Source organism: Macrotis lagotis, chromosome 5, assembly GCF_037893015.1.
Source record: "Macrotis lagotis isolate mMagLag1 chromosome 5, bilby.v1.9.chrom.fasta, whole genome shotgun sequence".
NCBI classification, from domain to species: Eukaryota; Metazoa; Chordata; class Mammalia; order Peramelemorphia; family Peramelidae; genus Macrotis; species Macrotis lagotis.
Genome location: NC_133662.1, coordinates 256,103,128 through 256,130,068, shown reverse-complemented (window position 1 = coordinate 256,130,068; position 26,941 = coordinate 256,103,128).

Genomic DNA, 26,941 nt, shown 5'->3' with positions numbered 1-26,941 from the left:
CAATTTCCACAGTTAGACATTCACTCCTTTGGGTCTCAATGGCCTTCAGTCTTCTATTAAAATGTAAATAACCCCCCAAAAAACTTTCAAGTTTAACCACTGCTTTAGAATGATCTTGACAGTTGAAAGAAAGACCTATGGGAAGTGTACAAAGAATAGTTCTCTGGGTAAGGATGCTTGGATTATCCTAGGAAAGGACTTTGGTGTCAGTGAAATGAAACCTGAATAAGTCATAGGGTCCTAGGTTTAGAGCTGAGGGATCTTAGGAGTTAACTAGTCTGACCCCCTCCTTTTACAGATAAGGAAACTGAGGACCAGCCAAGGTAAGTGATTCATTCAGTCAAGATTCACATTCTCTGACCATCCAGATCCAGGGTTCCATCTGAGACATCCCACTGACTCTCAGCCTATTAACTTGACTGACTTCCAGTGATTCTGCTTTGCCCAATGAAAACCATGAATATAGTCACTGTGAAGAGAGGGAATCAATTTTTTTTTTCCCATGGAAAGACTCTTCCAAAGCTTCTCTCTAAGGATTTGTCTCCAGAGGGGAGGGGGGAGCACAAGAAGGCTAGGGGAAGCTGGTATGAGTGTCTAAGATATGCACTCATCCTTTCCCAGGATAAGGAAGTTTATTATGTTGCATATTAATTAGAGCAAAGCTGGCTCTGTAAAAGGGTACTGTTTCCAAATTCTACTGTATTGTTTGTCCCAAAACATCATCTGCAGGAACTGGAGACGCTGCTAATGATGAGATGATGGGGGAGCTTGGCCCACTGACGAACAATCCAGAGAATTTTGTCTGGAAAATTCCCCCGAGGAAGGAAGAAGCTGATGTTTGAAGAAGAAAGGAAAACCATTGAAGGATTTGTCTCATGTAAAAACGTTGCCACCTGGGGTCAGAGACATGGGTTCTGGGTATTGCCAATTGTATTTGCCCAGAGGAGGGTGTCCATGCTTGATGGAAGGAAGGAAGGAAGGAAGGAAGGAAGGAAGGAAGGAAGGAAGGAAGGAAGGAAGGAGGGAAGGAAGGAGGAAGGATGGATGGATGGATGGATGGATGGATGGATGGATGGATGGATGGATGGAAGGAAAGAAGAAAGAGAGGGAGGGAAGGATGAAGGAAAGAAGGAAGAAAAGAGGAAGAAGAAAAGAAGGAGAAAGGGAAGGAAGGAAGAAGGAAAGGAAAGGGGAAGGAAGGCAGGAAGAAATGTCTATCGGTGCTCATTAGTTATAGTGGGAGTACAATCAAAGAATTACCTAGTGTCCTCTGGATTAGAATCTATAAAGGCAGGGCAAAGTGGAAAATGGAGGGTGTTACCCAGATAATTCAGGCCTGTATAGACAAAGTTCACATTAAATGGAGATTCAGAGCCAGTGACAGACAGTAGGTCAGGGAGGAGTCTGTGATGTGACAGGAACTATGTTAACAACTCTTAAACTATTAGCTCATTTGATGCTCCCAAATAACCCCATTTATTATTATCCCCATTTACAGTTGAGGAAACTGAGGCAAAACTGAGGTGAAGTGACTAGCCTGGGTTACCCAGCTAATAAGTGTCTTAGGAGTTGACTCTAATAATTGTATGAAGCTCAATTTGGCCTCAGCTCTTCCAGGGTCCATCCACTATCCCACCTCACTGCCTCCACCATGTCTGCTCTGCCCAGATTCTTAATGAGGGTTGACCTGGCAGAGTAACAAATGGTGTAGACCAGGGTAGAAAACCAAAGATATGGGGATCAAAGGGGATCAGAGCTGACTATTCCCAGGTCCTTACTTTCCTGAGCAAGAGATTTCAATCTCTAGCCTCAGTTTCCTTATCTATAAAAATGAGAGGGTCTCTGAAAAACCCCTTCTTTCTCTAAATCTGTGATCCCAGGATCCTACTTAAACTTCTAAACTAGAAACCAGGTCGAAATGGAATAAAGCAAAGCAGAAACTTGAGTCATCAACCAGTGAATACTGTATTTATTCAAGAGCTAAGCTTCCCTTCAGGCAGGCCTGGAAGAGGACAAAGAACAAAGGATCTTCCTCGCTTGTTTGTTATTTGTTCATTTGTTTGCTTTCGGCCTCCTTAAAGTTCTCCCAAAGATTATTTTGTCCTTGCTTTCTGTTTACTCGACTTTATCCCCTGAGAGAAAGTAAGCTCTTTGAAAGCAAGGAGATTTCTTTATTTTTTTCTCCATCTCTACACACCTAATGTGGTCCTTGTACACATTAGACTCTTGCTTATTTTCTTTCAATTTTTTTTTTATTCTGGACTTCACTAACACTAAAAAAAAAAAAAAAAAAAATTCCATATACAAAGGAGAACAGAAAAGGAGGATGATGTGAGAAACCACAAATGTCTTTAACATACATCTTGCTTTTTTTCAAAGTATGTCATTTTCAGAACTGTTCTTGATTGTGTTTCCATTTGGACTTTTTTCTATTCTCTTCCTTGTCTTTATAAAATGATTTAATGTTTTGGAAGTATTCTGATTTGCAGTAACTTTGGGCATGTTGTGAAAATTCTCTCTCCAAAATTTCCTCTCTTATAAAACCATTGGATAACCTTGTAACTAAGAAACAGATTCAAGGAAAACAAATGTACGTGTCGGCCATGTCTGATAACATCCTTTCATTCCATACCTCTAACCCATCCATCCCCTTTCTGAAGGGAGGTGGATGGCAAGCTTCATCAACAATCCTCTGAATTACCATTGACTACAGTTTTGTTTGGAAAACTCATCTTTTAAAGTTGGTTTTTTTTTTTCACATTGTTATAGTCACAGTAAAAATTGCCTTCCTGGTTCTGATCACTCCACTCTGTTTTGCTTCATATATGTCTTCCTAGGTTTCCCCCAAACAGTCTCTCCTGTCATTTCTCATTACATTAGAATATTCTACTATATCTAATTGATGAACACACTTTGTTCCTGGTTCTTTGCAACAACAAATAATGCTACAATATTTCTTTTTTATTAACAATTTTTATGACAAATATTTTTTTCCACATGAGTCCTTTTTCATTTTCTTTGAGCAACAATTGTGGGCTGACTGGATCAAATTTGAGAAGGTGCCCAAATCTGTGACTTTTTTGGTCTAGTTTCAGATTATTTTCCAGAATAGTTGCACCACATCACAGGACCACCGAACACACAAGGATGTGCCTATCTTCTTATAGCCCTTCCAACTATTGTCACTTTCCTTACCTGCCTTTCATTTTTCACCAATCTGCTATATTTGAAGTGGGACCGCAGAATCATTTTAATTTGCATTTTTCTAATTGTTGTCCATTTGAAGCATTTTTAAAATATGGCTATTGATAGCTTGAATTTCTTTTTTTAAAAACCTCCTCCTCATAGCTTTTGAGCATTTATCTATTACAAAATGGCTATAATTCTTAATTATTTCAATCAGATCTTTATATATCTTGAACATCAAACCTATATGAAAAACTTACTGTAAAGATTTCCCCCAGTTAACTATTTCCTTTCTATCAGCATTGAATTTTTCTTCACTTTTATTTTCCACAACATTTTTATTTTCACTTTATTCTGTGATCCTCTCTCCATCCTGTGTCTGGTCATGATCTCTTAGCCTATCCATAGTTGCGAAAGGACATATTAAACTCGTCATAAGTATTTATTTAATTGAAGGGCTCGGTGTAAGATTTTATCACATCTTCGGTATGTTAATTTGATTATTTTTGTTGATGGTTATTGTTTGCAATAGAAACAATTTTTAATGACCTATTCCCTTCCCTATTCCCATCAAAGGCTATATGACTACACATGGTGGGTATAGACATTACAGGGAGCCAGTTCAGAGAAATACCACTAAAACATCCATTTGGCCCCAAACCAAGACAGTACTGTGTGCAAATCTCAAGTTTGCAAATGACTGTGGCTTCTCTTCTTTAGAAACTCTCTCTTTAATGTTCTTTACTAATTTTATTCCTGAATATTCCACCAGTGGATTTCTGATTTCTTTATTACTTTATGGTCATAGAATTTCAGTTGAAAGTGGATAGTTAGTCCAACATAGACAGGAAAAAAAGAATCCCTTTATGATATACCTGCAATGGGTCATCTAACCTTCCTTTGAAGACCTCTGCAATGAGGAGGAGCCAAGACAATTCAGTCTATCTTGAACAGTTTTCATTGTTCAGGGGTTTTTTTCCTCTATATATACCTCTGTATTTTCCTTCTGTCAAGTCTATATTTGCTTCTCTGCTCATTAGTCCTAATTCTGCTTTCTTGGGCTGAACAAACACTTTAATCCTTCCCTTAAAGAAACATCCTTCAAATACTGGGAGACAGCTACCACATGCCCCTGAGCCTTCTCTTTTCCTGGCTAATCATCTCCAATTCTTTCAACTATTCCCTCTGTGAAATATACTATGTGATGCTGAAGACATCAACAGGACCCTAACACCCTAGATATATTGATCATGGAGGGCGGCATAGGTACAAAATCATTCCTTGGGAGTCAGGACCTTTTGGGGGAAGGTTTGATTTGATCTCTTCGATCATCCAATAGAGTCAGAATTTTCTGAGAGGTTTTTCAGCCTATAAATAGGTTTTGAAGATTCTTGGCAAGGAAAATACTAGAAGACTTACTTAATTTTTCACCATGTAATGTTATCTTGATAATGCAGAAATAAAAATAGAGAGTGCTAGGTTGAGGCAAAAGACTAAAAGTTGAAGGAAGAAAACAGGTAGTTATTGTCTAAGTGCCATGCCACACGAATTATGTTAATTGCCTGACAAAAGTTTTCTCATTTGATTCTCACAACCACCCTAGGCGGTAGGTCCTATTAAGATGCCCATTGTACAGCTGAGAAAACTAGGGCAGACTGAGGTTAAATGACTTGCCCAAGGTCATTCAGTTAATAAATTATCCGAGGCAGAATTTGAACTCAGGTTTTCTTGAACGTGGGGATGGCTTTCTGTCCATTAGGCCACCTAGCTACCTCTGATTTGAGTCCTGATTCTGCCTGAAATTATTTGTGCGAGGGCTATTTTTCAGTAAAATGAGGATAGGATTGTTGTAATGGTTGGATGCAAACAAGAATGTCAGATATTTGTAACTGTAAAGTTACAAAATTGTAAAATGCCATATAATATATATATATATCATATAAATATGTGTATAGTTACTATATGAATATGGATTATTGTCAAACTTCAAAAACTCGTTGGAAAGTATGGAAAATTGTACAAATACTGACAATCATCATTATTCTCATTGTTATGTCTAATCTTCCTTTGAAAATACATTTGAAATCTAGTAGAGGTAAATGTAAAGGTCATATATTAGTTCAAAAAAACAATTTCACAGGGAGAAGATGGAAAGCATTAGCTGGGGCAGCTAAATGTCATAGTGAATAGATCATCTGGCCCTAAGTCAGAAAGATTCATCTTCCAGATTTGACCTCACAAATTTACTAGCTGTGTGACCCTGGGCAATTCATGTCACCCTGCTTGCCTCAGTTTCCTCATTTGTAAAATGGACTGGAGAAGGAAATAGTAAACCATTTCAGTATCTTTGTCAAGAAAATCCCAAATGGGGTCATGGACAGTCAGATATAACTGAAACTTTTGAACAACAAGGTCATCCAAAAGCTATCTATGTTGGGGGTTTTTTCTGGAAGGGGGTTGTGTGGATTATAACTAATAAAGGACACCAGGGTGATATGATCACCAAGAAAACAAATACATAACTTCTAGGAATAAGCAGGCAAGTTCTACTATACTATGCCCTAGGCATCCCTTGTGTGATATATCATGTTCACTTTTGGGGATCCCAGTTTAAGCCTGACATTGGTCAGCTGGAGAGCATATAAAGGAAGGCAATCAGGATTGTGACAGGCTTTGAGATCAGATAACAAAAATATCAAATGAAAAAAGTGGGCAACTTTCTCTGAAGAGAAAATTTGAGGATGAAGGAGGGAAGATGGCTATGGTTCCATAGTGAAAGACCACCATACTGAACAGGGTTTAGACGTGTTTCCCTTGACCCTGCAAGGACAAAACCAACAGCAGTGACTTGAATTTGAATTGTGGTACAATTTAATTTGCTGTAATAAAAACCGTCCTTACAAATACAGCCATTCAAGAGTTTCTGCAGGAGATTGTGAATGGCCCCATAGGAAGCTATAGGCAGCTTCCAAGCAGAGCTAGGATTGTTGGCCATTAGTTACAGTGTTGATGGGATCTTTTTTCAGGTGTGATTGAGTTAAATGATTGCTGTGATTCTTTCCCACTAGGAGAATTCTGTGAAACTGTATCATTTAATGCCCATTTCTATTTTTCTTCCCAGTCCCCTCACACATTCATGTCACTTAGACTCAAGTAAAATGACATAGATTATTAATAATAATAAATAGTAGTCAACATTTCTATAGCACCTTAAGGTATGCAAAGTGGTTTATATTCATTATTTTATTTTAGCTTCACAACAACATGAGGGTGTTCTATTATTAACCCCATTTTATAGATGAGCAGACAGAATGAAATGACTTGTTCAGGGCAGTACTGATTGATAAGGGTCTAAGATAGGATTTGAATTCCAATCTCTGTTCCAGACTCCAAGTCGAGTGCCTCAACCACTATGTGAAAAGAAGCAGTGAAAATATTGGGATTTTACATTTGAGTCAATTCCACAGTTAATTCCCAGCCCTATCCTGGTGTCTAAGAGGAGGAAAGAGCTGGGTTTTGGTCTTTGCTGATGTAGCTGCCTCTCTGGAGAGATAAAACACAGACCTTGGAAATAGCCAGGGCAGTATGTGAATAATCGAGTGCACCAATGAGCAGGATGCTGGCTAGATATGTGGGGGGAGAAAGTCAGAGAAGAGAGATTCACAGAGTGGGAACTGGTCCAAAATGCAGACTCTTAGGTCCAAGAGTCCTTGTCAAGGGACAAAAATCAGCTCAACTCAACTCAAATGAACATGCATTGCTCATTACTATGGGCACTGTGATAAAAAAAAGAAAAATGACTTTATTCTACTGCAAGAGAAGGCTATAATACTTACACAGATAAGTAAATATAAAGTCATTTCGGGAGAGAGGATTCCTATAGAGGAAGTGGGCAGATTCAGAATGATCTTATAGAGTAGGTGGCAAATGAACAATTTTAAAGGAAATTAGGGTTTATGTTCAGAAGTAAGATGAGAGTTCATTCTAAACATGGTGGACCATTTGTATAAAGTGGAGTAGTAAAAAAATTCTGAATGCCGAATCAGGAAGATCTGGGTTCGAAACCAGCCCCAAGCATTTACCAGAAACATGATCTCTCTGAGTCTTGACCATTTATAGATGAGTTTGCTCTGCATCTGTGGTCCTTTGAGACAGACAGTCAAGGTAGACAAGAGTTAGTTAGACAGTTTGTGTGATGGGCACATTTTCATACCCCCATAGACCCTTCCCTTTCTTTCATTTATTTATTTATTTTAAGGCAATGGGGTTTTGAGTGGCTTGCCCAATGCCACACAGCTAGGCAATTATTAAGTGTCTGAGGTCGCATTTGAACTCAGGTCCTCCTGACTCCAGGGCTGGTGCTCTATCTACTGTGCCCTCTAGCTGCCCTGACCCCTTCCTGCACTTGGTTTCCTCCAAAGAGAGACATTATTATCAAGTGATTTGATTTGGTTTAAAAGGATAGTTTCATTGTTCATCTCTCTTCCCTCATGCTTTAGAGAACCACTTCCCCTGGAGCTCAGTAATCCTTCACCTGAGGGGTATACCTCCCATCCCCCCCAAAGGACATATGGGACAATTTCAGGTGCCCCTTCCCCCCAAAAAATGGACAGCTGGTTGGGAAGAAGGACCGGTAGTTCCCTCTGTGAACACTAGGTGGCGGTGTGTTAACAAAGAACCAGATAGTGATGGAGGGGAAGGGTGGGGGGAGAAAGGGAGTCCAAGTCCCTCCACCACCACCAGACTGCTGCCCCCTGTAGAGAATCATTTTTGACTTAAAACACCCAGTGCTTCCCACTGACTATGAGTGTGGCCCTCAGCAAACTAGCCTGGAACTCTGGCTAAGGAAACCCCAGAGGATACTGGATGGCTGAGGATGCTCTGGGGACCTCAGCTCCTCTTTTTTCTGAGCCTCTCCCCCTCTTCTCAAGCACACACCCCTCCCCCTGCCCACCTTCCTTATCTCTGTAGCTTCACAAAGCTTTCTTTTTCAGTTACTATTTCCTCAATATTCAGTTACATTTCAGACATTTTATCTGCCTCTCTCGGCAGTCTCCGAGTCATAAAAGGGTTGCCCAAATTTGGGTGTGCCTCCCCTGCTCTCTCTCCCATTACCCAGTCCCACACTCTCACCCATATCCAGCTCTTCTGGGACAAATATCCTCTTATCCAAGGAGCACCCCAGTTCATGTGTACATACATGCTCTCACACACAGTATTCATACATTATAATTAGAGTTTTAGGACTAATTAAGTATTTTGCTTCCAGGAAAACCCCTGCAGTGGGGATGCTAAAAATGCCAGGCTTCTCATGCCATAATCTCAAATCAAATTGAGTCTCATTTTCTCTCTGAGAATGGTCCTGGGAGAAGAAAGATCCCCTGGGACATAGTAATTAACCAATCAACGAAGCATTTACTAATGCTTGTTCAATTTTAATAATAAGCACCTACTATGTGCCACAGACAGAGTTAGACACTGGGGATACAGATAAAAATAAATGAGATCAATGCCTAAAGGATGCTGCTCAGGTGGGGCCTGGATTATCCTTGAATGCCTATGAGTCAAGTGACATTAGTCAGGTCACTTCTTGGTCTTTGCTGGCTGATCTGCACCTTTCCTTTGGACCCTTAACTTTTTGAGAATTGTTACCTTGGGTCAGCACTCCATGGTCTCAAGGATCCTTGGCTGTAAAACAAAGGATTTGGCAGTCAACACGAATTTGGGTTCCCAAAGTCTTTTCAATCAATCAGTCATTCAATCAGTATTTATTAAGGGTCTACTATATGGCAGCTCTGGGCTAAGGACTGGGGATACAGAGAAGGACACTCAATCCCTGCCCTTGAAGAACACCTCTGTCCAATGGAAGAGACCACCCAAGCCTTCTTACCACTACTCATACCATGAGAGATAATTCGAATAAATTCCACAAACCTTAATTAAGTCCCTACTAAGTAATGTAACCGGTACTGTGCTAGGAGTTAGGAAGACGAGACAAACAGCAGTGAGAGAGTCAGTCAAGCATATTCATCCTATTTACTATTCATCAGACATTGTGCCAAGCATTGGGGACACAAGAAAACACAAACAGTCCTTGCCCTCAAGGAGCTCAAATTCTAATTGGGGGGGCAATATGCAAATAACTCTATATGTGCAAGATAAAGATGTGGCAAATGGAAAGTGATCCACACTATTCTAGAGAAGCTACTGGCTTTTGGGGGGTGAGGGGCAGCTTGTTAACCTGCCTAGACAGCCCCTTACCCTTTTGGTTTGTTCCAGTTCTCAACAAGTTATTCCTAGTATCCAATGCACTGGTGAATCTGTGGTTTCATTGATATAGGCATTCCCTCTAATGATGCCAATAGCAACCCATTCATGCCCACCCGTCTTATGGGACTCTGGCCCATGTCCTCTCATAAGCTGGCCACCCAAAGTGGCTCTCACCAATACCTAAATATCAGTGGGGAGGCCATGTTGGTCATCAGTTATCGCACGTTCTCATTCCATTTCTCTTCCTCTCTGGCTGTACGTTTTTTCTGATTGCATTCTTTCTATTGCTTTTTCTACTTAACTAATGGCTCCCATGAGTCCAATCCTTTGCCAAATCTTATAACTTTCTCCATTATATCTCTCTCAAATCTGTCCCTTTCTCTCCATTGACCCAGCCACTACCCCCATTTAGACCCTCATCAACGCATATCCTGACTGTAACAATAGTCTCTGATTGGTGTTCCAGGCTCAGGTCTCTCTCTACTCTGACTCCCCTCCGCACAGCTGTCTTTCCTAAAACACATGTTACATCCCTACTCAACAAATGCCAATGGCTCCCTGTTATCCCTCAATCAAATAGAAAAGCTTTTCTCTCCTCTACCTGGTTTCTTCCAATATTTCCAATCTTCTTATACATTATTCACCTCCAGACAAACTGGCCTATTTGCTGTTCCTAACACTCCATCTATCTCTTGTCTTTCTAGCTTCCCATTAGTCATTCCCCATTCCTGGAATGTATTCCCTCCTCAACTCTTTCTTAGAATTCTTTTGTCCTCTAAAACTCAATCCAGGGGCAGCATCTTCAAGGGAGTCCCCCAGCAATCCCAGTCGTACCCCAGTGGCTAGATAGTGCCTTTCCCTGAGATTACCTTAGATATGTTATCTTGGTTATGATGTTGTTTTATTCTTCATTCTAGAAGAAAATCATAACATCAGGGAGATCATTTGAGTGAGGGGGGCTGTGCTAAGTCACCAGCCTCACTTTCTCCTCCAGAGCCATCTGGATCTAGTGACCAGATAGGAATCAGGATGATCCTGGATGTGAGGCAATCAGGGTTAAGTGACTAGCTCAAGGTCACAAAGTGGCCCAGGTCCTCCTAACTCCAAGGCCAGTGCTCTATCCACTGCACCACCTAGACACTCCTTCAATTGACTTTTACAAAGTAACTAGTACAAATACATTCTCTCTCTCTCTCTCTCTCTCTCTCTCTCTCTCTCTCTCTCACGCACACGCACACACACACACACACACACACACACACACAATCCAAACCCAGAATATATTTTCTCCCTCTACCGCCATGGTCCCTGGGGAGAATAGACTCAAACTTTACATGGCTGCTACAAAACATTCCCTCCAAGTTCATGTTTAAATGCGGCATTACCAATGAATGAAGTTGTTCTCTTACTTACTTGGGCTGGAGGCCTATGGGTCACTCCTAGAGCTACATTGCTCAGTGGAGAGAAAAGGAGAGATGGGTGAAAGAGGTTAGGGACACACACACACACACACACACACACACACACACACACACACACACACACAGAGTTGATTTGGGAACCAATTGGATATGTGATAGTCATTGATTATATGCAGCTCCTTATTAGCCTCAGCTGCCAGCAAGCTCTGGTATGGACTTTGGTGACTGGACCTCAGGGGGCTAACTCAACCTTTCAAAGCTCACAAAGTCACAGCCTTCTTGAATACTTTTTAACCTAAGAATAGACACAGTAGAGAAAGAAGCTGCAATCATACCCTATACTCACAGCTTCCTGATGGCTGGGCCCAGGTAAAGGAGAATCTGAGGGTCTGAGACTCCTCCCCATCTGGAGGCCCACAGCAGTTGGCACTCCTTCTCCTAATACAGCCAGAGAGAGAGAGGGATCGATTTGGTCAGTTAGTGTCTTTTGAATGCATTCAATTCCAGTTCATCAGTCAATTAAATTGTCTTTTTCCAGTCATAGAATGCCTACCTGCACATGTTCTGAAGCAGAGAAACAAACCCTTCATTATGTGTGCCCAGAAGTAGACTGGCCCAGCTTCTATCCACATCAGGGATTGCAGCAAGACAAACAATGCGAATGCTCCAAGGACGTTACTCCCACTGGCCATTTCTCCTCTGGTCACCCTCCTCTTAATTCATTCTATCTTGACTATTTCTTTCCGAAAATGTGGTTCCCCCTTTCTGAAAGCCCAGTACCTTACATGTGGTCTGACCAAGGAGCAGCACAGTGAAATCATCGTTTCTCTCACTGGTGACTCTGCCTCTCCAGCCAACCTAGAAGAATGCCAACTTTCTGGTCACCATATCCACCACTGACTTCTACTGAGTTTGCCATCCAGCTGTTTTTCACAGGAAACATTGGTTAGTCCTATCTCTCCCACTCTAAAATTCTGAAGTTGATTTATTTTTAGTCAGCATGTAGAACTTTTTATTAAAGTATATTTTACTCCAGTTCCCCCGTCATTCAATCCCATGAAAATCTTTTCAGATCATCTCTCTCATCCAATGTGTGAGTCATCTCTCAGTGCTTTGGGTCATCTTCAAATTGGATAAGAATGGCAACTGGGCCTTCATCTAAATTACTGTCAAAGCTGAAAAAAAAAAAAGGATTCAGGATAAACTACCAAAACAAGGACCAGTGCCCGAGCTGGGCCCTTGTTACTCGATCAAAATCTCTAATGACTAAAGTGATCTACTCCACAACTCTGGACTCAGGAGAAAACAACGAAACACACTCTTGGAATTCTCCTAGATAGCAATGAAAATGATGTTCAAAGAAGATTCTATCAAACCAATGAAGTCCAAAGGAATCTACAGAATGCTTTGCAGTCTTTAAAGCATTCGTTTTTCTTTGTATTTCCAATGTTTAGCACATTATTTGCAAATAGTAGGTTCTTGATAAAAGTTGACTGGTTAACAAATTAGGGCTCCAGAGAACCAATGAAGCATAGTCCCCACCTCCTGCCAGACAAGATACAGGATGAGAGATGGACTTTTGGGATATGGCCCATGTAGGAATTTATTTTGCTTAACTATACTTACTTGTTACAAGTATTATCTTTTTCTTTTTTTAAGGAAAAGGAAGAATCTAGTTAGGAATGGAGGAGAGAAGCTAGGGACACTGTCTCAAAAAAAGGAAAGAGTCATTGTAATATTTTTAAGAGAACATAAGTTGAGAAGGAGAAGGAAACACTAACAAGCAAGATAGCTTTGAAAGTTGAATTTATTATAATTTTATATTTATATCTATTATATTTATATTCATGTTTATTATATTCTATATTTCTGTATTCATATTTTATATTTATAATATTTATATTCATTATAAATAATAGAGGTTGGAAGTTTCAGATATAATCTCCTTTTCTATCCTTTGTATATAGATATAGTGAGTATCAGGTGTTGGTATTCATTAAATTCAGAATAAAAAAAATTATTTTGGAGGCAGTTTTTTTTTTTGGCAAGGCAATGGGGTTAAGTGGCTTGCTGAAGGCCACACAGCTAGGTCATTATTAAGTGTCTGAGGCTGGATTTGAACTCAGGTCCTCCTGACTCCAGGGCTGGTGCTCTATCCACTGCTCCAAAAAATTTTTCTTTTAAAAAGACACACATGCTGCCCTTGTGGAGGTGACAGATATATCAATAACTCTAATCTGAAAGTATTCATAGCAAGAGAATAAGATAAGGCCCTCAAGAAAGGTCATTCCTGGAGAAAGCAGGGTGTGAACTGGACTTTAAAATACAGTCAGAGATTTCAACCAGCAGTCCAGTTGACTGGAGTTTAGATTAAGAATGTGGAGGGGAGGGGGCTGCTAGGTGGCGCAATGAATACAGCACCGGCCCTGGAGTCAGGAGGACCTGAGTTCAAATCCAACCTCAGACACTTAATAATGACCTAGCTGTGTGGCCTTGGGCAAGCCACTTAACCCCATTGCCTTGTAAAATAAAAAACTAAACAAACAAACAAAAAAGAATGTGGAGGAGAGTAAAATTAGACAAAACTGGGGAGAGGAGAACAGAAGGGCAGAAGGCCTTGAATGCCAGGTTAAGTAGTTCGGGTTGTAGTATGTAAGCAATAAATAGGGATTCAGGCACAGGTCCAAGAGGTAGAGTGTGTACTTTATTTTTAACCCGACCAGAGATAGCATGGTTATTGGGAACATCTGTGGCTGGGGAAACAGTGGACTGAGTACTGAATCTGCAGGAAGCCGTTGTTGAGTCAATTTTAATTGTGTCAGAATCCTCATGACCCATTTGCCATTTTCTGGCTTATTCTGGCGAATATGGCCATTTCCTTCTCCAATTTGACTAGAGTTCAAATTCAGCCTCACACACTTACTAGCTGCATGACTGGGACCAGTGACTTAATCTCTGAGCTTCGGTTTCATCATTTGTAAAATGAGGAAAATAATAGCGTCTCCCTCTTATGGCTATTGTGAGGATCAATAGCAGAGTGTCTGGAATGTAGTAGGCATTCGTTTCCTTCCTTCAGCTGAGGGATTTCCCTGGCAGTCAGATAAGTGCTTTATATGTGATATCCAGTCTTAGAGAGGAATATGAAGACATGAGAAGTTTAATGACTTGTCCAGGGTCACCCACTCACAGCAAAGGTAGAACCCGAATCCAGATCTTCCCATCTCCAAGCCAGCTTTCTAGATATTCTGGCATGCTGTCTTTCAAAAACTCACATTTTTATGGCATCTTATAAATTACAAAGTATTTTCTTCACAATAAACCTATGAGAATGCAACCCTCCTGTACTGATGAATTGACTTAGCAGGCTGCCAGGCCAAGCACCCTGCTCTGATCAAAACAACGGGCATTATTGAATTCTACAACATTGGTCCCAGGTCATACAGCTTGTCAGGGGTGGAGATTTGAACCTAGACATTCCTGATTCTAGTTCATCTCACTAGTCACTACTAGTGCCTAGTTTCCTATAAACTTAGGGTTTCCATCACCTTCTCTTGCAGAAGCAGAAACTTCTGAATTAGGAGACATATCAGACGTAGAATAGGAAAAACTCATCTTCCTGAGTTCAAATTTGGCCTTAGACACTTACTAGCTATGTGACCCTATGCAAGTTACTTTACCCTATTTATTTTGGTTTTCTCATCTGAAAAATGATCTGGAGAGGGAAATGACAAATCATTACAGTATCTCTGCCAAGAAAACACCAAACGGTGACATGAAGAGGCAGACTCAATTGAAATAATTGAACAACAGTAGCAACACTTCTTTCGATTTTAGGGACCCTTAATCCATTTGGCAGTTGGGTGAAACCCATGGATCTCTTCTCAGAATCATATTTATAAGATCTTAAAATACAAAAGAAACAAATTATATTGAAACAAAATATTTGTAAAAGAAATTCACAGACCGTAAGTTAATAGGGACTTTTCTTTGTATTCCTGTGCTTGGTCAGCCCATATTGCCATTGTTTCTCTTACTTAACAAAGCAAAAATATAGTCTTCTTTTTTGACTCTATTTACATGTTTGAGAGGTGAAGTTCACAGATTCCAAGTTAAGAATCCCTGGAATCCTCCTCTGTGTGGAGACTCTTTTGCTTGACAATTCATCTCTTTGCTAAAGCAATTGTGTCATCTGCCTACCTAGTTGCTATGGAATTATAATTTACTTCTTAGAGAGGACCACATTTGCACCTTGGTCACTACACCTCCATCCCAAAAGGTTGAGGAGGTGAGAAGACAAGGGATGTTTCTGGAAGGTTCCCATCAAGCTCCTCGAGCTCATCAGTCTTCCCAACCCATGACCCAACTGACCGAGGAGGCATCATTTGTAAGACCCTGAGAAGCAAGCTGTGCAATAACACCCTAATTCATCATCCACATTCTGGATCCTCCCTCATCCATGGGGCCAGAGATTTTTTTTCCCCTGATCCTTATCATTCAGAACCACTACTGGCCAAGGCAAAATTCCCTCTCCTCCATTGACTTTTCCCTTCTCTCTCTAGAGCAACCCTACCCCAGGCCAAGCCTGTTCCTCCTCCTCCTCCCCTTCCACTAGCCCTCTGGGAGCCCTATTTTTTGAATCAACTCCCTTCATCCTCCGTCTTTCGCCTCTCACACTCCTTTCATCTTTCACCACTCAACAAAGACTGTTTTTCTCCCCTCCATCACACTCCATCCCTTGCCACCCTCTCCAGGCACGGTCACTCCTTCTCTAATGGTCCTGATCCCCTGGGTCAGGAGGAGGGGAGTTGACATAATTCTTCTACCCCAAAGCCATTCAGAAGACCCTCCCTCTCCTACCATCACTTGTCAACCTCTCCTCCTTTGAAGTGTACACCATCTGTTTATATCACTTTGTCCAGACTTTTGCGGCATGTATCCGCCGGCCTCCAGGTCATAAATTCATAGGATTCAGAGTCAGGATGAACCTTAGGATCCACCTGGTTATTTTATAAATGAGAAAGCACTTCAAGAGGAGGAATGACTTGTCCAAAGTCACTCACGCAGGTCACTTTCCTTCCTTCCTCATTTGACTCATGGTCTTCCTCTCTACCTCGACCCTCGCCCTCTCCCTTGACTCTTTTACAGAGCTATAATTCCTCTCCCAGATCATAGCCTTCTTTACTTAACCTCTAACAATGCCTGGTTTTACCTGAACCTTCTCTTTGAATCCACCATGACCTCTGATCCCTTTTCTCTTAGGTTATTGCCCCATGATGGGCCTCATTTTCCTCCCTTCAGTCTTGATCCTTTAGTTAATGAGTACAAAAAGCTACAATTTTCTACCCTCAGTTCCCTTGCACCCTAGTTCTGTTATTTGACCCATTGTTGTTGTTCAGTCATTTCAGACTCCTCATGACCCCATTTGGGGTTTTCTTGTCACAGATACTGGAGCTCTTTGGGATTTCCTTCTCCAACTCATTTTAAAGATAAGGAAACTGAGGCAAGCAGAGTTAAATGACTTGCCAAGGGTCACACAGCGAGGTGGTGTCTGAAGCCAGATTTGAACCCTCTGTCTCTTGCCTCTCACACTCCTTTCATCTTTCACCACCTTTTGTCACCTCTACTATCTGCCATCTCTGCTTCTCCTAGCCCCTGAATGGTCATGGAGGAACCAAAACGTCTGGGTCCATTGCAAATTTGTCTTCCCTCCTCAACTGGACTCTTACTTTTTTTAATCCATCTCCAGGTGATACTCTATCGCCTTCTCCAACCCAGATTTTGATATGTTGAGAACTGCCTTGATGAATTTATACAGCAACCTCCCATAGGATGTCTTCTATCATATCTGTCTGTTTATTTTTTTTGGGGGGGGGTTGCAAGGAAATGAGGTTAAGTGACTTGCCCAAGGTCACACAGCTAAGTCACAATTAATTGTCTGAGGCCACATTTGAACTCAGATCCTCCTGTCTCCAGGGCTGTGCTCTATCCACTGCACCATCTATTGCCCCACTTTGATATTGAGACTTCTAAACAAACAAGAGAGTGGTTGCTCTATTCCCCATTCCCTTCAAGTCTCAGAGGACTCAAGACTCAGGAAAAGCCAGTCAGGTGACCCACGGTCAGAAGTGAAATTTTCTAAATAATAAGGTTGCCCCACAATAGAAGTTGGTCCCCTATCACTAGACACATCCAAGCAGAAAATGGATGCCTTCACTTGGAAGAGTCATTAGGTAGGAGGTTGAATTAGAGGCTGTCCAAGTCCTCACCAATTCTATGGAAAGGTTGCTGATCACTAAAATAATGGTATTGAGTTCTGTTGAGTTTTCCATTTGAATGAAGACCCCAAATTATACCACTTCTACCTCCTATTGACAGTCTTTTAAGTTGGATACAATCTGAATCTAAGTACAATCTGCTATTATCTGTTCCCATGAAATGCTTAAGGTAGGGTTGTACAGTAGGAGCTACTGTATTACGGCAGAAGAGAACTGATCTGGAGTTAGAGGATCCAAGCCCAATTCTACCTCAGTCAATTACTACTTATGTTACCTCAAGTAGATCTCCCTCATTTTTCTAATCTGTAAAAGAAAGGATTTCTATTTGATGATCTCTGAGGTCCCTTCAATCGCTAAACCTGGTCCTGAAGTCATTTCTCCTCTCTGGGTCTCAGTTTCTTCATTTGTAAAATGGGGGAGGAGAGATATAGATGACTTTGTAGGTCCCTGCCAGGTTTGAATGGATGAGGCCATTCTGATTGGCCAAGCAAGGCCCAGACAGACAGACAGGAAAGAAGAGAATGACTCAAAGGAAAGGCGCCTATGTCTATGGCGGGAGGGGGGCCACTGCTTGGAACTCAGTGCGCTGAAGCCTGTGGTATGTGGTTTGGAGAAAGAGGGGTGACTCAGCTTTGTAGACATGCAAACCCAGGCATTTTAAAAAGCCCAGGAGCAAGTCTTCCCCTGCATGAGCCTTGAAGGCCATCAAGGCCTTCCCAGCATATCCCCGGGGATGGGCCCCCACCTCAGTCTTCTCCCCTCCCTCATCTTTCACCATGTTCTCATCACCTGATCTTGTGTAACTGTTCCGGTTCTGTTTCCCACTTGCTGGAGAGGCAGCTCAGTGACTAATATACCCATCAGGCCCAAGGGGAGACAGCACCCTGAGCAAGGTTCCAAGGGTACCTCAGAGCAAAGCTTGGGATCTGTCAGAGAAACAGAAAGCCATAAGGGGAACCTCAGGGACTTCTTTCTGCCAGCCTCCTGGAAGGAGGACAGATGCTCATTTTCCCTTTGGTGAATGGGAAACGTGACCGTGACATTTCATAAGACAAATATAAGCTCCCTGGGGACAGGAAGCTTTGCTATCTTAGTCCCTGTGTCTTTAGCACCTCGGACAGTTCCCAGCATAGAGTAGGTCCTTCATCAAGGCTAGTTGTTTTATGGCTTCCTAGGGTAGCGGATTCAGAACTGCAAGGGACATTACAAACCATCAGTCCAACCCTTTCCTTTTAAGAGTGAGGAAAGAAGCTCTGCGAGATAAGGGGAGTTGCTCATGGTTTCACGGCAGCAGTGATGGGATTTGAATCCCAGCAGGCCATATTGATTCTAAAACCAGACTCTGTTCACTCTGCTCCACTGTCTCTCAGGTCATTCATTCATTCAGTTATTCAGAGCTCATGTTCCTTGAAGAAGAAGCTTCCCCTTGAAGAAGGCCTCCTAGATCAGAGTCAACTCCAAAGGGGGCAGCTAGAGGACATTTTGCAATCCACTTGGCCATCCCAAGAAGCCAGAGGCACTCTTTCTCTTGGAGGTCAGCTACCAAGGGCTCCTTCACCTTCTACTGAGCTGCCACAGACCAAGCCTGTAACATCTACTTCATCCCTTTTATTGTGTGTTTTCCCTTATGGCAGACTTGGAAAAATTATATTGATTTGCCTCCTCCTCATCTATCCTACAGAAACCAATGAAGGAGCCAGTGTTGGCATGGAGTTACGAAGACTCCTTCCTTTTCTAACATCTAATGACTCCACGCTAACTCCAGGCTTCTTTGGAATGACCAATAACAAGGTGGGTGGGGATTATTAGTGATATTCAGGATCCAGGAAATAATAATATAAACCCCGAATCACATCTAGAAATGACTACAGGCAGTGATCAGAGAGAATAAGGCCAATCAATCATAAGCTAAACAAATGGGATTTAGGTTGGGGTCCCCAGAGATCCATCCTAATATCATTAATTCAACGTCTGCACTCCTCCTTAATTTAGAATTTGTCATATTTTAGATAAGGACCACACAAATAATTCCCTTTGAATTGTTTTGCATTGGTTATGCTTATAAGAGGATAATCAAATGACACATTCTTGGTGCCTATTGCTTCTGCCAGACTTAGGTGACACCCATCAGCCTGGTCTCTGCACTGCATTCTAGGTCTCCAAGAATTAATGAGAAAATCATCAAATCATGTCAACTAGATCCATAGGGTCGAGCTAGAAAAAACTCTGACTTGAGTTCAAATCCTGCCTCAAAAACTTGTTAGCAATGTGTCCAGGAGCAAATCACTTAATGACCCTCAACTTCAGCCTTTCATCCAGACAGCTGGGGTAATAATAATACATATCTCACAGAGTGAGGATGAGAATAGAGATGCAAGAGGCAGAGTATATGAATGTTTTGCTTAATTTGGTCCACTCATTCATTCCTCAGTCGCTAGCTATCTGATCTCCACCCCCGCCAGTCAGCTGAAGCTGCTCTCTTAAAGATCTCATCAAATACAGTGGTCTTTTCTGAGCTCAATTGCCCTCTAACTCCTCTGTACCACAGTAACACTATTGACCACCACCTCCTTCTACAATTCTCCTGGTTGTCCTGCTTTTCTGACTACTTATTTCCTGTCTTTCTGGTGTGTGGCATAATGAAGAAAGCACTGGATTTGAAAGCAGAAAGAAATGGACTGCAGGATTCTGGTCAAATCATACCCAGGGCATCAGTTTCCTTATCTGCAAGGTCAAGGACCTCTCCAAGGTCCCTTCCATCCTTTCTTTTCACTATACAGCACTGGCTATATTGGCTTTGAGAATTGGGATGGTCTGACCTCAACAAAACAACAGTAACATGTGCAAAATGAGACTTTGCTGAGGATTGGGAAATCTAGATTCTGATCTTGGATTTGCCATTAAGTGACAGTGTGATCTTTGGAAAAGCACTTCCCTTCTTGGTTCACAAAATATCACACACGCCTGAAAATAACTGAACAAAGACAACTTGGCTAATAATTACAATATATGCACTATACCAGAGCAAAAGGGACTTTCTAAAAGGATGACAAAGATAAAGCAATGTTTGATCCTAGGAGTCAACGGCATTTGTTGAACAAGAGGAATGGGAGGAAGATACAGTCAGTGTTGCAACTGAGCAAAATCGCTTTATAGGGGCTCTTAAACTTGTTTTATATCATTGCCCCTTTGACAATCTTTTTAAGTCTATGGATACCTTCTCATAATAGTTTTTAAATAATAGAAGAAAATATTCAATTTCTTTTTTTTATTTTATTAGGTTTTTGCAGGACAAATGGGGTTAAGTGACTTACCCAAGGCCACACAGCTAGGTCATTATTAGGTGTCTGAGGTCAAATTTGAACTCAGGTCCTCCTGACAAGCCCTGACTCCAAGGCCAGTGCTCTATCCACTGTGCCACTTAACCACCCTGAAAATATGCAATTTCAATGAGAGGTTAGTGGAAATTAAAATGCTGTTTTCACCCACACATTGTCTTAAATCCCCCTGAAAGGCATGGAGCCCAGGTGAAGAGCCCTCCCTACCTTGGCAGCTGTGAAGAGGAAGGATTAGAGGAGAGCCTCGAGTCAGGGAGAACAATTAGGAGGGCATTGCAAAAACCCACCAGAGAGGAAGTGAAGGCCTAAGCTAAGGGGATGACTATTAACTAGCAAGGATGGAACAGATTCGAAAGAGAAACATCAAGCTTGAAGAAATCAGATCTGGCAGCTTATTAGGTTTGTGGTGGAAGGAAAGAAAGAGAAGTCCAAAATGATGCCAAGACTGTGGACCTGGGTGACTGGATGGATGGTGGCACCCTTGATTGAAATAGGGAAGTTTGAGAGGACTGAGTTTGGGGGAGAAGCTAATGTAATGAGATTTGTGACACATGCTATAATCCATCCGCGTCTACTCATCCTGGGCAACTCATTGTGCCTCACCCTAAATGGAAAAGGGGGAGGCAGGGCTCCTACTGGTCCCTGATGAAAATCCAGAGCCCCACAGCCATGAAGAGATCTGGGTGATCACTTTAGCCAGAAGGAATGCTAGGGGTGGGAGCTCAGGGAGCACCTGAGTACCTGCTATTAAAAGGACCCTAGCTTAAGAGTGGGAGGCTGAGAATTTGCACAGCCTTGGAGGGGTTGGCTTGAGGGGGGCAAGCAGAGGGGTGGTTGTGCTGGAGACAAGTCCCATGACAGACTCTCAGGGCGGCACAGGATCTAATTTTCCACTCTGATTGGTTGATCATATACCCCTTAGGATCACATCATAGTGGATTCATTACTTAGGATCCAGTCTAATATTCTCAACACAGAAATGAGACTTTCCAAGGTCACATGAGTAACAAGTAACAGGTTCAAGATTTGAAACCAGGTCCCCTGGCTCCAAATCCAGAGAATTTTCCACTATTCCGCACTGAAAAGGTCCTCCCTTCTCTGTCCCCAGTTGAGCATACAGTGAGATCAATTTTTAACAGGGCCTTCCAGTGACATCACTGCAGGTTCAAAACTTGCTACTTTGCCCAGCAAACTAATTTCTTTCTTCTCAGCAAGAAGGGACTTTGGCCTCACTCCAGGAACCAACTTGTCTCAGTTACCCCCAAACTCAAAACCATAAGATGACTGCCACATTCCTGCTCTGACATCTCCCTGCTCTCAGCCACCTGGGCCTGCCTGGCTCTTTCCACTTTGAGGAGGGGTGGGACCCAAGGGGAAGAGTGGAATTTTGCTTTCATCCTACTGCAGACAGACACAGACAGACAGACAGACAGATGGTCCCTGCTTTGGCTCCCACCGTGCTCCAATGCCTCTGAAGGAGATTTAATGCTTGATGAACATGACAGGTTTCACAACCGGTCCTGCACTCCCTGATGACAGATGAAGAAAGAAAGAGCCTCTAGATGGGGACCAAACAAAAAAATCAGGTGGTTCCCCCCACCCCAAGCCTAGCTCCCCAAGGTCTCCAGGTTCTCCCTTGAACTCTGGGTGGCTCTGTCAAAAGGGCCATCATTTTCATTTTACATAAGGGTGCTTTGCTTCAGATGAAAGGTAGAGGAGAAGAAAGGTACATTATTATACACTTTTTCTTAAGCCTATGATAAGCTTCCTCGATTAGGCTATACATCCAGTCACATAAAATAGATTTGTGGACTCTCACCAAGGGAAAGTCGTGTTCCTTAGCTGGGAAAAATGGCTCATTTCCCCCCCTCTCTTCCTTGAGTAACTGATGATCATGAATTTTTCACCAAATGTCACCACTAAAGATGTCACCAGCCCACTCCCTTAGAGAGTTTATGATCACCCTCTTGAATGGTGTGTCGTGAAAGGATAGCAAACCCGTAAACCAGGAGGCAAGAGGACTAACCCAGCACCCTTGGGTGGAACCAGAGGCAAGTCACTTATCCTTTCTGCAGAACTCAATCTACTCTTCTGCAGAGAAAGGTGCAAAATATCAGCCCTACCGACTTCATTAGCATTGTTTCTAGGCTTATCGGAGCAGGAACTAGGTCTGGAAATAAAGGAATCTGGTTTTCAAGCCCACTCCCCCATTTACTGCTTCTGAGACCAAGGAGAGTTTACTTAACCAGTCTGGGCTTAAGTTTCTTTGAGAGCTCAATCTGATGACCTCAAAGAGCCCTTCCCCCTCCCCAGATGGGATTCTCAAAATTCCCTGATCCTTATATAAATGGAAGGTTTTGCCACAATATAGTGGAGCCGTGGTTCTCGGAGTGCGGCTAGACACCCCCGGGGGGGTGGGTCCCCAAGACCTCTTCAGGGACTATAGTTGGTCTAGATTTCTAAAATGATACCAAAATGTTATTTGTCTATTAAAATACCGCTCCTTTTCCCAACTACATAAATGTGTGAGGCCAGATTTTCCTCATATACTTCAACCAAAACAACATATTGCAACAGATTGAATGCAGAAGTAGATATGAGAATCCAGCTGTCTTCCATTAAGCCAGACATTGAAGAGATTTGCAAAAATATGTAAAACAATGCCACTCTTCTCACTAAGCTTTTTTTTTTGTTTGGAAAATAAAGTTACTTTTCATAAAAATAAATGATTTATGTGTGTCACGTCATGGATTTGTTTATTTTTATTATTATTTCAAAGACATTAATAAATCATTTAAAAATTTCTGATACAATAAATATTGGCAGATAGATGACCCACACCAAAAAAAGTCTTTGGGATCCTCAATAATTTTTAAAGTATAAAAGAACACTGAGATCAAAAAGTGAGAGACCCCTTGTCACAGGGCAATGAGATTGAGGTTTTAAATACACATACAGAATTTAGACATCCGTAGGAGCCTTTCCATCTTCAAAGTAGACACTTTGAGAGACTCTTCATTTCTTATTTCCCTGAAAATGCAGTTGGTCAAAGTATTTTCTGAATTCCTCTTCAAAAGCATATGGCATTCAGGGTCAGGAGACCAGGCTTGCCAGCTTCCTTTTGAGAATGAAAGCTCTTTGCAAGTGGTGATTATTTCATATTTTTTTTTTTTTTGGTATTTGTATCTGGCCCAATAGGCACTGATAGTTATTGATTGGTTGGTATGTCCATTCATTCAACAATATGCAAGGGAGATTATAAGGCGCTACCTCCATCTTTGACTTCTGGTCTTTACAAATGTTTCTTCCATTCCCAAATCTCTCATAATTCTCCCTTTGAGCTCTCCCACCTATATCAGTTTCTATGCCCTTGAAGTCAAAAATCATAGCATTGCAAATCATAGATGCAGAGGTAAAAAGTACCATAGAAGCTTTTAGTGAAAGCTGCAAAAGATTAAATGACTTACCCAGAGTCACACATTCTAAGTACCTAAAGTGGGCTTTGGACCAGACCTTCCTGAAACCTAGTCAAGAGCCCTATGTCATTTTTGTATCTCTTTTACCTTCATTACAAGAAGACATTAATGAATGGTTCCTGAATTGAGTGGAATCAGTGTTTGCTGTAGTTGACTTGTCAGTCTTTCAATCCCATTGTGGAGAATGAATAAAGGGAAAATTGCCACTAGGAAGATTGACTTCAGTCCCATAGGTAGCTCCGAAAATCCCCCTTCCTCCATGAAGTCTTCCAGATCTGATTGTGAAGGAGGAAATGCTCCTCTTCACTCCATCCAGTCTACTCTGCAACCCACCTTGTTCACACCTTCAGACCCAAAAGGCTTCACTTAGCCTGAAAAATAGAAATGTCAACACTCCCAATCTCATCTATTAACACATTTGTTCATTATCTTTCCAGCCTACCTATGTAGCCTTAGTTTTAGCTATGCTCATAATAACAATCACAAAAATTACTCATTTTTCACAGATAGCCAGATGCTCAGAAATCATGTATTACTGAACCTGATTTCCCAGACAAACTCTTTGACTATTCCAACAAACCTGCTGTAGAAAGACTGTGAGTGGATTCAGAGGAACTGAGTTCAAATGCTACCTTTGACCCTTGCTACCTGTATAATCTTGCAACTTTACCTCCCTGGGTCTGAATTTCCTGAGATTCAGTTAGCTGGCCTCTCAGGAGCTCTAGATATATAACCTATGAGTTAGGTGATGAAAATATAATTACCCCCCATTTTCCTGATAAGAAAACTGAGACCCAGGGGCTTGCTCAAAATCAAATGATAGATAAGTAACAACTCCAAGACTTGAACGTAGGTCATCTATCTGTAAGCCCAGATTTTGTTTCTTGAGGATTGACTTTCAGCGTTGTTGATCTGAGAAATTCATTCCTTCAAAGAGAAAAGGACAATGGCTAAAATGAGCCTCGGACTATATAATGCATAGGCTGGAATTTAAGAAATGGGGTTTTTTTATGAAGACAGAGAGGGAGGAAGAAAAAAAGGATCTGCCTCCCATTCTCCCCAGCTTCATTGAGCAAATGAGTTCCTGGGGAAGGGAGGAAGAGGAGGAGAAGGAAGAAGAGGAGGATGCTATCTGGCTGTGGTTTTCTCTACTACTCACCTGATAGCCTATGTGCTCAAGCCACCCAGCCTGGGCTTGTAGAAGCTTGTAGAGGGCTGTAATTCTCTGGCATGAATCAGATGTAGAATCACACCCAAGTTACCAGCATTGGAAGCAGGCTGATCCTCCATCCCATTGCTTTTGTCTTCCAAATAAGTTTCTCTTTTATTGCTTTTTTAAACTATATCCAAAAGACACAAAGAGAAGCAGAGTAGGAGTTTGGGAGATTGTTAATTAAATGTTTGGAAAGAAGACAGAATATAAAAAGATCTGGTGAGATGTTCCATTTGGAGTCCTGATCGTCAGAACTGGAAGAGACCTCAGGTTTCATCACTCCCCTAGACTGAAAAAGGAAGAAGCTAAGATCCCCCCACCCCCGCCCCAAATACTTAAGTGATTTGGCCAATGGCTGGGATTTTAACTTAGTTCCTTTGACCCTAAATCCAATGGTCTTTCACTGAAGCACACTTAGTATCACCCCACTGCTACACCTTACCACATTATAAATCCTTCTTCATATTCTTAACTTTTCTTTCTATATAGCTCTCTTTAACTGGATTGCATATGTATCTTGAGAGCATGAACTATGTGTTAGAATTCTCCTGTTTCCCATCCCCACTACCATGGGGCTGATCCTTTCTTCATTCATTCCTCTAATAGACATTTACTAAGAGCCATCTAAAAAAGCAAGGAACAAATAAAATGTTATGGGGCGGCTAGGTGGCGCAGTGTACAGGGCACTGGGTCCGGAGTTAGGAAGAACTGAACTCAAATTCGGCCTCAGACACTTTCTGTCTGCATTACCCTGGACAAGTCATTTCCCTCTATTTCCCTCAGTGTTTTTTTTTTATCTTTAAAATGAGCTACAGAGGCAATCGGGGAGAGATTCCTGATCAATTCAAGAATCAGGAAAGGGGTAGTATCAGAGGGGGTAGTATTTGAGCCAAACTATTTTTTAAATTAATTGATTAAGACACTTAGATAAAGATGGCTCCACAATGCAATGCAGATCAAGAGTGCTTTCTCCTCCAAGGTGACTGTATCCACATTTTATGTCCTTTTTATTTGCTTCTATTTGTAAGTGTCATCCTGGCTGTTTGAATACAAGCCCCTCAAGGGCAAAAATTGTTTCACTTTCATCTTTATATACAGGTCTAGCACAGCTCCTGGAATATGGCAGGATTCATAAATAATAATATTGATAAGTGTTTATTGCTTGATTGAGTCATCCATTTTGCATATACTAATCCAAATATATGAGCATACTATCTTCTTCATTTAGAAGGTAAGCTCCCTGGTCAGTCACTATTTCAGTTTTTTTCTTTATAATCACAGCATTTATTTTTATACCCAATCATAGTAGACATTTAATAGATATGTGTTAATAGAGAAATGATCCTTTGACTAGACCTGAAATCAAGACATCTGGATTCAAATTCTGCCTAGTAGATTTATGACTTGGGGCAAGTCAAGTTAAATCTCTGAGTTTTTATTTTCTCCATCAATAAACATGGAATAATAGAAGATCCCTTCCAGCTCTCAATGTTGAGCCTATGAAAAGAGTTCTATGCTATGCAATATTATTTGGGGAAACTTTCCTGCTTCTTTGCAAAACTTTAACCAATATCCTTCATGCCTGTGTATATCATCTCAGAACAATTTTGTAGAATTGTAAAAATAGTTGTAGAGATGAGGAAAACATCCTATTCTTTTAGTAGCCTTTGTGAGAAGCAAGAAAAAGTGTAAGACTTTTTATAAGACCCTTTTTAGATACTTGGGGAAAAGACAAGACTTTTTCCAAGCAGTGAATAAATTC